Genomic DNA, 9,991 nt, shown 5'->3' on the forward strand with positions numbered 1-9,991 from the left:
AAGCCATGAGGCCGAAGGAATTGTCTGTAGAGATCCGAGACAGGATTGTGTTAAGGCACATATTTGGGGAAGTTTCTCAAACATTTCTGCAGCATTGAAGGTCCCCAAGAACACAGTTTGTACATCATTTTTAAATGGAAGATGTTTAGAACCACCAAGACCTTTCCTAGAGCTGGCCTCCCGGCTCCCTCAGGGAGGTGACCAAGAACCCAATGGTCACTCTGAGAGTTCCTCTGAGAGCTCCAGAGTTCCTCTGTGGAGATGGGAGAACCTTCCAGAAGGGCAACCATCTCTGCAGCACTCGGAGTTTGCCAAAAGGAATCTAAAGACTCTCAGACCATAAGAAACTAGATTCTCTGGTCTGATGAAACCGAGATTGAACTCTTTGGCCTGAATGTCAAGCGGCACATCCGGAGGAAACCTGGCATCATCCCTATGGTGAAGTATGGTGGTGGCAGCATCATGCTGTGTTTTTCAGCGTCAGGGACTGGGAGACTAGTAAGGATCGAGGTAAAGATGATCGGAGCAAAGTACAGAGAGAACCTTGATGAAAACCTGCTCCAGAGCGCTCAGGACCTCAGACTGAGGTGAAGTTTCACCTTCCAACAGGACAATGACCCTAAGCACACAGCCAAGACAACGCAGGAGTGGCTTCAGGACAAGTCTCTGGAAGTCCTTGAGTGGACCAGCCAGAGCCCGGACTTGAACCCGATCGAACATCTCTGGAGAGACCTGAAAATAGCTGTGCAGCAACGCTCCCCATACAACCTGACAGAATTTGAGAGGGTCTGCAGGGAAGAATGGGAGAAACTCCCCAAATACAGGTGTGCCAAGCTTGTAGTGTCAGTTGAGTGAACTCTTACTGACAGTTGTGGCTGCTTTGCGTGATTTATTGTTCTCACGCTTCTTGCCCTTTGTGCTGTTGTCTGTGCCCAATAATGTTTGTAACCTGTGGCGCTGTCATGTTGCTACCATTCTATGTTGTTGTCTTAGGTCTTTCTTTGTATTGTGTTGTCTCTCTTGTCGTGATGTATGCTTTGCCTTATGTATATATATTTTTTTTTTCATTTTTAATCCCAGCCCCCGCAGAAGGCCTTTTGGTAGGCTGTCATTATAAGAATTTGTTTTTAACTGACTTGCCTAGTTAAATAAAGGTTAAGTAAATAAAATAGTGTCATATTCAAGAAGATTCAAGGCTATAATCGCTGCCAAAGGTGCTTCAACAAAGTACTGAATATTTAGGTAAATGTGATATTTTTTTTTTTTAAATAAATTACAAATGTCTAAACCTGTTTTTGCTCTGTCATTATGGGGTATTGTGTGTAGATTGATGAGGGAATTTTAGAATAAGGCTCCAACCTAACAAAATTTTGAAAAAGTCAAGATGAATACTTTCCGTAGGCACATTCATGGAAGCCGCAATTTGCAATATTAAAGGTGATCTACCCCCTAAAATAAAGTCAATACAAATCAACTGGGATGCCACAGATCTCACCAAAGGGACAGGAATTATACCCAAAAAGTGGCCTGTACATGTCCACATATCGCTTGGTAGTGATTCACCAGGCCTCCAAACACAGCTGCCTTCGCCAGTTTCAAATCCTTTCTCGACCACTTCTGAGGAAGAATGCACCAATGTGGTGGCATTTGGGAAGAAAGGAGGGAATATCCCAGAGGGGGGAAAAAGATTGTACTAGGCGAACACAGTCTGACATCACAATTTAAGTTTTAAATGTAATGGTATGAAATATAGCATTGGCTCAAACGGTTTTGAACTAAGAGTTTAAAGAATTCAGGATTTGATGCATTATCAGTTGGTTCTTTACCTTGAAATGAGTATACAAGCCCAGGAGAAACTGACTTCTATTTCTAATGATAAAACATTTTGTCACCTGATAGGTGCAGTGAAATGTGTTGTTTTACAGAGTCATCCATAGTAGTACAGCTCCCCTGGAGATAATGAGGGTTAAGCGCCATGCACATCCACCGATTCTTCACATTGTCGCTCGGGTATTTCGAACCAGCGACCTTTCAGTTACTGGCTCAGTGCTCTTATCACGAGACTACTTGCAGCCTGATCATAGTTGTGACTGTTGGCATTTTATTTCATAGAATGATTCCTTATTGAGAAACAATTTTTTTCCTATTGGATGTGTGTTTGTGTGCATGACATGCAAAAGTGTGTAAGAGTATCAGTGTGAGAGAGATAACATGTATTACATGTTGTGAAGATTCAGGACCAAAGGATTGAGAAGACAAAATAAATAGCTCCCATATTTAGGCCAACAGCAAAAACTTTGCTGTATAGGAGACACCTGATAATCATTGTCATACCAAGGTTGCCCCCTAGTGGAATACAATAATGCTACATTTAAAACTATCACGTTCATCTTGTCTGTTACATCCACATCACTCAATGAGTGTTCTAAACAGTTCCAAGTGAATCCAAATGAAGTGATTTAGACATGCAATACTGCATGATGAAATACAAACTTTCTGTATTTAAAATATATTTATTCTGATTTGACGTACATCGGAACAATTGAGTTGATTCACTGTGTTGCTCTCATACTCAAAACAGTAATCACATACCTGACCTCAGTGGGGGGGAGAAGTTGTCTATACATTGTACTTGAATAATAGCTTATTATCATTGACTAGTTGATGAAGTGCTAGTATGAAATAAATGTCAAAGGACACAAAACCCAAATCAAACAAAAAAAACAGAACCCAAACAATCCCTTGCTAATGAGGTCCCTCGACGAACACAAATAGAACACTGATCGTCCGATCAGAGTGGCCTGGATGCCGCCGCCATTCTACTCACAGACTAACTAAGTTACACTAACTAAGAACACAATAGTTGGGCCACAAGGTGATAATGGTTTTGAGGAGTCTATTGAGAAGAAGTCAGGCAGAACTAAGTAAAATGTTCTTGGTATATACAGTAACTACAGAGAATATATTGTAAATATTACACTAATTCAACGTATTTCAGTTAAAGTTTGTGCTTAAGAACAAGCTAATATTTGTAATTTGTTTTGTGTGCATTGAGTGAACTATGTCAGTGTAATATGTAAACGTGAGTAAAGGCTCTATAGCAAGGAGATGTGCTATTCTGACTCGAGGTGTGGCAGGGGAAGGCAGGGCGTAGCTCAACAGTATGGGGTTGAGTCTAACCATAGCAAGTTGGCTGAAAGGTTCAGCAGAAACTTGAGACGGAGGGGCTATAGATTCAGCCTGGAGGTCAGGGTTAAATTGTTGGTAGGGTGTCCTGGCCTCAGTTTGGGGAATTAGCATCAAGAGGGAGAATCGGCAGGGGGTGCTGAGTGGGGGGGGGGGGGGGGGGGCTAGGACCGGACTGGGGAGGAGTACTAAGGAATATATGCAGGGCAAAAATGAGGATGGTCCCCAGGACCGACACGGTGAGGAAGGCCCACAGCAATATCCTGTCCAGAACCTGAGCAACAAACTTCCAGTCCTGCACAACCTGGAATGAGGGTCTACCTGGGTCTACCCGCTCCCCCTCTGACCCCCTCTCCAGCCCCCAGACCAGGGCTTCAGCTCTGGGCTCTCCGGTGCCAGCTCTGGATAGTGGTACCGGTCGGTGTGGCACTGCATGCAGAGCATCCTGGCTAGCCTCTGAAGGAAGAGGGAGCAAACCAAGGGGGACATGGGGTGGTAGGTGGTTGAGGAGTGGTGGTGCATGTTGAATGCAAACACCGTGACGATGACAGAGAGTGACAAAGATCATAATGAAGAGGAGATACTCCCCGATGAGAGGGATGACCTTGGAGGAAGTTGGGATGATCTCTATGACAAGGAGGAACACAGTGAGCGGCACAATGACGGATGACGGAGGTGGAGAGAGAGAGAGAGAGAGCTTCTCCCCTTCATCCGACAGATGATAGAACACCAGCAAGGTCAGGAACGACAGACCGAAACACGGAATAATAAGAAAGTGTCTAGAACAGCGAGAGACGTTTCAGAATGAAAGAGTACGTTATAAAGGGGAAGGAATACATCCCGTCCCGCCGGTTTCCTCTGGCCCCCATGGCATTCAGGATCTCCCTCTCAGTTGTGGAAGAAGTCCTTCCTGTCAACATAATCACCCATCAGGATCATGTCCACCATGTTACCATCGTATGTCCAGGATCCAAACTTCATGGAGCAGTTTTTGTCTGTCGAAGGGGAAAGTGACGTCCGTAGTGCAGGCTGACTTGTAGCTGGCCGGAGGGGTCCACGTGATCCTACGGTTAGACTTAGCAATGGCTTTTGTCATCAGGGAGCCCTCAAACCGCCCATCAGCACTGGGGGACGATAGTAAGAATCAGGGTTATTGTGCATATAAAAAACATACATTTTAGGAAAACATCAAACAAAATGGTCTATTAGTGTGAACTATTAGTGGGAAACTAGGTGGATGTAACACTGTCTTGTCTGAAGACATTATGCTCAATGGTGCTCATCATAATATGTGACCTATCATAGAGCACGATGTCGGGCAGCTGGATTGCCTCAGATGGAACGCCGATCGATGTGATCCCACCGTAGTCCTCAGGGTCCCATCGTAGATTATAATCTAGCCACTCCTGTTGAGGGAAAGACACATATTACAATATATCTATCCTCATCTATGGAAAACAGGGTATAACTTGTTTTCCTCCTCACCTGCCACAGCCACACATTAGTAGTCATCAGCTGGTTCTTCTCATCCTGTGAGACAGACAGAGACCAAGATATCATGTAGAGTAGACATCCAAGTCAGAATCATGTCTGTTTCAGGATAAATTGCTTCAATTCCTTGTTCATTATCCCATCTCATTTGAATGGAGCACTCGCACACCAATAGTGGTCACAAAATCATGGTATTGTCAAATTAAATGTAAGAAAATTACCACACTGGTAAGCAAGACTAACAGAAGGAGAGAAAATGAGGGAGCGTGGAAGATAAGTGTGTAAGTAGCGGGGATCAGCTGTCTGATTGAGTTTGAGGTTGTGGGGATCACATAGTCCAGAGATGAACTGTAACCTAATACAGGACAGACATCTAGCAACACTGGTACCACTCATCAGCCTGGAGCAGAGCACTTCTCACTAGCTCACCATACCTCCTCCTGTTTCACCTCTTGCCCTTTCCCCATCCTCCTTGTTCTATTAATTTTCCAACCTCATCTCTCCTCCTTTCATTCTCTTTGGTATGATAACATCAGTTCGAATTCACAACAACCCTTTTTGATAATGACATACCACAGGCCTCTACCCCTATACCCTCAGAGAGACAGATGAATACATAGACTGCTGTGTATGTGAGGAAAATATTTAACACCATGACCGGGACTGTTCCATTAGCTGCTTGTGTCCTCTGACAGAACAGCTATACCATCTCAGCCTATCACATCTGGCCCTGAAAAAAATGTAACCTCTTGAAAACGAGCGTGTTCTGTGAGTTCTACGGAGGCCAACAGCTTTACGTCAGGACCTTGGACAGCTCAGCAAAATCGGGTTGTTTCACTGTGGCAGTGCTCGTTTTGTTTCAGCAACATGGAGAGGGACAGAATTACATTCAGACAAGATATTTAGAATCTTTTGTGTCTTTCATTGTTTGTTTGTACGGTAAGGTCTTTCGTCACTGTGTGTGTTTCGCTTCAATTCCTTGTTTGTGTGTGTGCACGTGGTATAGTGTGCATCCTCACCACATCCACCAGCTGTGAGATCTTGAGTCAGAAGCGTACTGTGACCCTGTCTTTGGCGTGCTGGATGGGCCGGACCCAGCGCTGGTACCCCTGGGAACAGGTTCCTCAACAGGAGGTCCTCCATCTCAGCCAGAGACCCCAACTCACCTGGGGATGGGAGTGAAGGGGGAAAGAGATGGAGTTTAATGGAGTGAGAGAAGAGGAAGGTGGCATAGAAGAGACTTTACTTTAAGTTATGTGTAAGAGCTTAATAAGAAACAAATCATTTTATCACCAGCTGTCAATTAAACAATTATTTCCAATATAAATTCTTAAGCACCATTTAATTTAGATTTGTAGATAGTGTTTACTGTGGTTGCATAAGAAGGGGTTGTGGAATATGAATCTGATTACAAACAGTTGAACAATGGGGGTGGGGGGGGGACAGACAGGCTAGAGAGCTGGCTTCTCAACTGAAACGACTCCAGAGGAGATGTGTATAGCTGGAAGTATGTGTCTTTTGGTGGTCTCTGTCTCTCACACACACACACACATACATACATACATATATATAAATAATGTGTGTGTGTGACCCTTAACCTGCAGCTAGAGTTGATTCAACCTCTGGCGCCCTATCTGTCAGCCCTAACATCTAACATCGTTTTGATTCCATCCAGGAATCAAAACGATGCATACATATTTATGTATAGAACTGTAGTACGTTTACTTAACGTTAGAAATTAAATGCAACTCTTTACTAAGATTGACATCTTCACCATAACTTTCACACAACGGCCAATCGTTCACAAATAACCTTGAGGTTTTACTGCCAAATGGCATTTGCACTTCAGTAATTCACCAGATAAGATGACCATTATTTTCAGAGATAACATTGTGTTCAGAGACAGTCACCCGACACCGCGTCTGTCTCCGTGTCCATCGACCGGTCCTGTTGGTGAGCAGAAACAGAACCAGACATGAAGGAGAACGGAGGGAGCGCTTGTTTGCGCCGGAGAGGGCAGTTAATGCTCCCAGTTTGTCAGATGGCATGATTATGAGAAGTTGGAATCGTGTGGAATGTCACATTGTGCATTTACGTAAGCCCAGATGTGTTAAGTTTTTTTTCCCTTTGTGACTTGGATATGTAAAAATGTGGAACTTCTCAGTTCCACAGGCTATCCCTCGCAAGCACCACACGTTTAGAACTAATTTATTGGGCTACTTATAGTTCAAGACATGCAGTGGTTCCAATACCTGTACTTACCCAGAATGGTGCCGAGACAAAAAGAGGACAGGTGTCCGCAACTTCATGATGATTGTCAATTGCTCGGAGGCTTCTGTAAACTCATATCATGCATTAGGCTAAAGACAACGACTTGAGAACCACCTGAGCAATAAACAATTCTCATAATTCCAATAGGAATGTTGTTAATGAAAAAAAAACTATAATATTAAAAACGAGTCCTCGGTTGAGCTCCTCCAGAACAAAACTCTAATTGCGTGGCAGACTGGCCCCGGCGACGCCCCACCGCCATTCTGCAAATCTCTCCAGCACGCTGCGCGGTGACAAGAGGGAGGGGTTTGAATGGGGTTTAAACAGGATCCTAAACCAATCAGAGGAACGTCTACGGGTCCACAGCACTGGGCAGATTACCAGGCGTGGGTGCACACCTGTGAGGAAACTGTAGACTAACACTGTAGCCTAACTGTTGTTGTGATAATATTCTGAGACACCGGGAGTTAGCTTGGTAGGCTATATTATTTGCCACTATGGGAAAGTTAAGGAGGAATTTGCAATAGTTCAGAAAACAGCATGATATAACGTTAGCATATATAGGTTACCCAACAGTCATGCGTATAGTGAACATGAATTTCTGACATTTCTCACCGAGAAAATACATTTTTGACGCTTGGCAGCTGCTGGGGTGAGATGTATTTTCTCTGAAGTTTGTTTGTCTGCTTCTCTCGCCGTGGTTCACCACATGCAGGTCACAGACTGTCCACTAGGGCTCGCTAAAAGCAGTGAAGTCTGGCTGGATGTCATTTTCTGTAGCTTTCATTTGATAAAATACATGACACACGTCTACCAGTTCTTCCTCCTAAGGGAAGCCGATAAAAGGTTAAGGATCAGCCTGTCCTCCAAGAGAAGAGTGAGTGGTGCTAGAGCCTTATCTCTTTCTTTATTGATTGACAGCTGCGTGTAGCCTACTTGGAGAGGAAGTTATTTACTATGGACAAGGGGGCTTCAGGGGGAAGAGGGAAGGATGGCTGACTGTGCTTAGGAATCTCACAGCTGACTGACCTTAAACCTCTTCTGACCTTTTTCTGACACGGTAGAGAGAGGGAATATTATTATTGTTGCCTTATTTCTGTTGGGTCCCACCATTCTTTGTTATATGTATACTTTGACAATGTAATTAATTTAACTTGCCATGTCAATAAAGTCTACTGAATTGAATTGAGAGAGAGAGAGTTTGTGCATGCCTGCGTGGGTGCGTGCCTGCGTGTGGTAGGGTGTGTTTTTTCTGTTTAATCTTTACCTCCTCCCTCCTCTCACCATCCATCCATCTCTCTCTCCTCTGTCTCCCTCTCTCTCTCTGTCTGTCTAAGACTGATCTTCTATGTTGATGTTCACCCTGCCACGTTCCATCAGTTCGTCAACCTCAGTGTTCTGACTCTATGATGTGTCACTACACACAGACTCTGAGAGCCCCTGACAGGGCCTGCCTGACATGTCCCACCCAAACACACTGCTGACCCAGCAGCACAGCAGTCCCCCATGGGCTTTACTCTAACCCCACACCACACTCTGGGAAACACATACAGTATCTCCATCTCTGAGTATGTGCTCTCTCTCTCTCTCTCTCTCTCTCTCTCTCTCTCTCACTCTCTCTCTCGTTTTCTCTCTCTCTCTCACTCTCTCTCTCGTTTTCTCTCTCTCTCTCACTCTCTAACTCTCTCTCTCTATGTTCCCATGGTCAATCAGACGTGAGCCTCTCCTTCACTTCTCTAATGTACCGTGGCCAGTGAGTGTGAGTGGCACCATGACTGACATGGTCTCACAGTGTGAGAGAACAACCAACGGAGACACAGAGTGACCACCAGGTGGGAGAACTGGGAACTGTCTCAATTTTGTGTGTGTTTGCATGGGCGTGTGTGTGTGTGCACCCACTCATGCATACGTGTAGCAGGTGAGAGAACCGGGCACAGCATCAGGATTAGTGTGGCATAATTGGGTGTGCAGCAGAGCAGAGAGCTCAGACGCAGTGCCAACCTCAGCTCCTACTTGTGACACCCCAAGGGGCACAGCGAGGTGCCAATCTCCTCAGAGAGCGATAGGGAGTATTATTATTTAGTATTTTATTGGGATCCCCTTCCTGGGGTCCAAACAGGAAACAATAAATACACTACATCACATTACATAATACTACAGAACACTATATAATACTACATAATCTCCTGCCTCTGCCTCACGCTTTAGAAACAGGAGATGGCTCTTTCCCTATTAGCCATTCCGTCTCGAACAAGCCGAGGCTCGGGCAAGGCCACTACCCTATATAATACTACATAATCTCCTGCCTCTGCCTCACGCTTTAGAAACAGGAGATGGCTCTTTCCCTATTAGCCATTCCGTCTCGAACAAGCCAAGGCTCGGGCAAGGCCACTACCCTATATAATACTACATAATCTCCTGCCTCTGCCTCACGCTTTAGAAACAGGAGATGGCTCTTTCCCTATTAGCCATTCCGTCTCGAACAAGCCGAGGCTCGGGCAAGGCCACTACCCTATATAATACTACATAATCTCCTGCCTCTGCCTCACGCTTTAGAAACAGGAGATGGCTCTTTCCCTATTAGCCATTCCGTCTCGAACAAGCCAAGGCTCAGGCAAGGCCACTACCCTATATAATACTACATAATCTCCTGCCTCTGCCTCACGCTTTAGAAACAGGAGATGGCTCTTTCCCTATTAGCCATTCCGTCTCGAACAAGCCAAGGCTCGGGCAAGGCCACTACCCTATATAATACAATACACAATATAGTGCAAATTACAATACCGAATATATACAGTGCCTTGGGAAAGTATTCGGCCCCCACCTCACTGAGCTCGAGCTGTTTTGCAAGGAGGAATGGGAAAAAATTTCAGTCTCTCGATGTGCAAAACTGATAGAGACATACCCCAAGCGACTTACAGCTGTAATCGCAGCAAAAGGTGGCGCTACAAAGTATTAACTTAAGGGGGCTGAATAATTTTGCACGCCCAATTTTTCAGTTTTTGATTTGTTAAAAAAGTTTGAAATATCCAATAAATGTCGT

General features: G+C 44.7%; 1 pseudogene; it reads right to left on the reverse strand.

Moving 5' to 3' along the window:
- Positions 1 to 2,497: 2,497 nt before the first annotated feature.
- LOC109910154 (neuronal acetylcholine receptor subunit non-alpha-2-like) lies at positions 2,498 to 7,252 on the reverse strand (annotated as a pseudogene).
- Positions 7,253 to 9,991: the final 2,739 nt, after the last annotated feature.

Source organism: Oncorhynchus kisutch, linkage group LG19, assembly GCF_002021735.2.
Source record: "Oncorhynchus kisutch isolate 150728-3 linkage group LG19, Okis_V2, whole genome shotgun sequence".
NCBI classification, from domain to species: Eukaryota; Metazoa; Chordata; class Actinopteri; order Salmoniformes; family Salmonidae; genus Oncorhynchus; species Oncorhynchus kisutch.